This window comes from Carassius gibelio, chromosome A23 (genome assembly GCF_023724105.1).
Source record: "Carassius gibelio isolate Cgi1373 ecotype wild population from Czech Republic chromosome A23, carGib1.2-hapl.c, whole genome shotgun sequence".
NCBI lineage: Eukaryota > Metazoa > Chordata > Actinopteri > Cypriniformes > Cyprinidae > Carassius > Carassius gibelio.
Genome location: NC_068393.1, coordinates 15,483,282 through 15,487,446, shown reverse-complemented (window position 1 = coordinate 15,487,446; position 4,165 = coordinate 15,483,282).

Below are 4,165 nucleotides of genomic sequence, written 5' to 3'. Positions count from 1 at the left end.
CCTGGAGTCTGTGGAAGAGATTGAGTCGCTTACACACACACACACACACACTGCTGTTCATTAGCACACAGGAAGAAAACAGCAATGGTGTATTATATTCTGCTCTAAGTGGTACTGAAATCTATACCCTCTTATAAGAATGAAAGAGTTTTGATTTTATGTTAACTTTTTTTTTCTTTTTTTAACCAAGGATCGTATTTGAGGAAATCAACCCAAAGACCAATTCCTGAACTTTCTGGAAATCTAAGCCGAATTTTCCCAGCTGTGCAAACACTGGTTATATATGCACCTCTGGGAAGCTGGACATTTACAAATTCAGATGTATTCTGTATTGTGATGCTCGGTGAAAGCACTAGCAAATGTAAGTGACTGCTCCACCACAACTAGGGTGTAGTAAACTACACAAATGAATAATATTGTGATTTAAAAGTATTCTTTTCTATCAGAATTATTTTATAATGTAATTATTTCTGTGATGGCAAAGCTGAATTTTCAGCAGCCATTACTCCAGTCGCATGATCCTTGATATTATTCATATATGCTGATTTAGTGCTCATTATTCCAGACTTTTGAATGTTATGCGCAAATTATGTATATTATCAAATATGCAGCCACTGAAATGACTCCAATAATCCCCAAACAATATCAACATATTTTGAGTATATTCTTACAACAACACCTGCCATTTAGTTACTTTTCTTATTACAGTGTAGGCAAGGAACACCATGTTGCCAGCAAAGCCCAAAAGTCACTTGGGATCATGAATCAGCCCACAGCAGAACCCAGTCATACACCACTAAGTCATCTCCTCCAGCATCACAGCAACAGCTGAGTAGCCGCCAGTGTTTATCTGAAGTCAGATGAGTGGCTAATGTAGGAGGATAGTTGTTTAAAACTCTGTTTTCTTTGTTTGGACACTGCAGACGAAATCTCTTTGCTTCCAGTGCTCTGTCTACAGGTCTCTGGCATTTTGCTTGTTTATGTTTAGATAAGAGCTACATGCTACATTCATATGGTGTTGGTACAGTGTTTAATATGTAAAGACATATTTACACTTTCTGTATATTTTAATGATTAAAACCTTGATGGGTGTTCTCAAAGAGTCAAAACAGGATTGGAAATGTATATCCATATTTGAAAATGGTTTATGATTTGCCACAAATTTAGTTCAGTTTAGTCTTGCAGTTCCTTTGATTTATGACATTTCAGCAATATCAGGGAATTTGGTTTTAAACAGAATAATAAGAGTTTCCAAGCCAGTTAGCTGTCCTGGACAAATGAAGGTCACTGAGCTATTGATTTGCAAATGTACACAAGATAAACAGTTTGGCCTTCCACAGTGCAAAATCGAACACTATAGATTCTTACAAACACCCTTTACAATTATATATATATATATATAATTTTTTTTTTTTTTTTTTTTTTTTTTTCAGGATTCTTTGTTGTTTAAAAGAGTAGCATTATGAAAGAAAATAAATAAATGTTTTGTATATCTGTTGTTATAAATGTGTTTGAAGATCAATTGAATGCATCCCTCCTGAAAAAAAATATATTGGCTGAAAAATATATAAATAAAACTTGTAATGACTCCCAAATTTTGCATGGTATGTATAATAATATTTTTATATAATTTTAATAATATATTTAAAAAAAAAATTATTGTATATAAATAACAATAACAATAATAAAACATTATATTCATTAACATTTTATCTAATTCCTCAGTTTGTCTCTTTCCATTAAATATTTTTTCTGGGCAACTGTATTAGCCAAAGTAGTACAAAACACGTCTGTACATATATAAATATTATATGCATTTAAATAAAATTGACAATGGCATAATAAATGATGGCAGCACTCACATGCTTTTTTTACATGCCAAAAGCAAATAAGTTTGAAATCTTAATCAGACACTGAAAGAGGGAGAATGAAGTCTCGATGGGGGCTGGGAATATCTTTGGTGTGTGCGCATACCTTGAATTCCTCAGGTGTTGTCAGCATGGCCCTTGCCATAATTATCATCCTGTGGAAGCCTGACTCACTTCCCTACCTGCTATTTAGAATGTCTTCCTTTGAAGGAAATACCTTTTTTGGACTGAAAGATCATTTATTGTTACCTCTAGGATGCCCACGTTCAACTTTTGTTGTGAACTTTCAACATTTCCATAATTTTTTTTGCAAATTTAACACAAATGGGACACTGCAACGATATCTTTCCACTGTCGCCATTGGAAAATGCAATCACAATCTGAGTTCGGCGACATCTGCAGTGCAGGGCTGGGAGATTCACAGGCCTGATTTATGCAACTATCCATCTTCGCTCAAGGCTGAGGTCCAGAGGAGTAATGTTGGCCTAGCAGACATCCCACAGTCCAAGATGTGTGATGTCATTCACCCAATGTTCACACGCATACACAAACACAAACGCACACTAGAGAAAAGGTCTCAATTGCTGCCAATTATTCATAGCACTCTCACACATTATGTTGATGCTCAAAGGTAACAGAAGCGTATCCCAATGCAGCAATGCAATATGAGCTATAACTGAGCCATCATGTATTTTCCAGCTAGAAACTCATTTCATAAACATACATAAAGCAAACTAGATGCATGTATGCAAAATAGCTTGAGAACCAAACCATCAGGGAGGGATTCAATTCAATGAATCTTTACATGGACCATTTAGAATTCCATCTCCCGTACTCCTGACTGTCTGTAGCAGGTTGGTAGAGTCTGGGAACACCGTTCATTCCTCTCCCTCCCCCCATTGTAACCAGCTCAGTCTCCAGCGCTGTGGATGGTAAAGGCAGGGGATTGTGTGCAGATGTGCTTGGAGAGTAGCCAGGCGCTTTGCCCTGAGAGAACATGTGGTCTGGGACTGTTTACGCTGGCACTGTCTCAAATCAACCCCCACACAACATGCTAGGCCTCACAGGACATCACACACACACACACACACACACACACACACACACACACACACACACACACACACACACACACACACACATCTCTTTCCCTTGCTGCTGCTCAGGAGCCGTTCTGCTAACTGAGCGACATCAGTCTTCATGTCAATTGTTAAACGTGAGGTGCATTCATTCACAGAAATAAAGCAAATATATTTTAAGTGATGATTTAATTTTTCTTAAACTTGGCATGAAGTGAAAATTAACCTTATTTTCTAAATTTATGTTATAGATCAATAGTCAAACGTTTTTATCAATATATCATAACTGGATGTTCTCTGTGGTGAAATATGCAGGATTTCTCCAATCAAATTCAGTCCACTTAAACCCTGCCCATTTTTAAACTGAAAATCGATCATATCAAAATCCAATCAACAACTGATGGATAATACCAAGTCCCTGCCCAACATTTTTTATTTTTCAGTGATCTTTTACACTAAGATGTATGTCACAATACGGAAATATATGTTGCCACTTTGGTTTCAGTGTGACTTTAAAGCAAAAATTATAATTCTGGCATCACGGACTCAAAAAACCCTTTGATTTACTTTATTCTGTGAAACGCAAAAGAAGTTGTTTAGCAGAATGTTCATGCTGCTCTTTTCCCTTCTATAAAAGGGGATGGTGTTGGACCACAGTTGGTCACGTACCAAAATGAAAAAAAATTCACAATAAAATTTGTACATTTATTCATGGTTGCCTTTTCGATTGCTGAATTTCTTAAATCTCATTCACATACGCATATTACATATTTTCAAATATGTCACATTAGAATGTAACTTTCCAGATTTGACGTCAGTGATTACATATTTTATAGGTTCAATGACTTGATAACAATACAGTTTGACACATTTTAATATGCGCATATTCAAATTGCACCAAGGTTTCAGAGATGCGTAATTAAAACACTTACATTTCTGTTCCAAATTGAGTTTGGAAAACATCAGGGTTCAGCATTATTTTTGTGTGAACTATCCTCTTAATGAAACTCTTGGATGAGACCAGATGTTTTGATGTAGGATGGCATAATAACCGTCAGATTCATAAGGCTCAAGACAACTTAATCTAATGGCTCACTTGAAACGGAAAAAAAAAGAGACTGCTTTACCCAAATTGGTGGCCAAATATTGCGCTGGGTGCATTTCAGAGACAGTTGAATGCACAGATTGTCACAGATGCCTAGGGCAGAGGAGGTCATT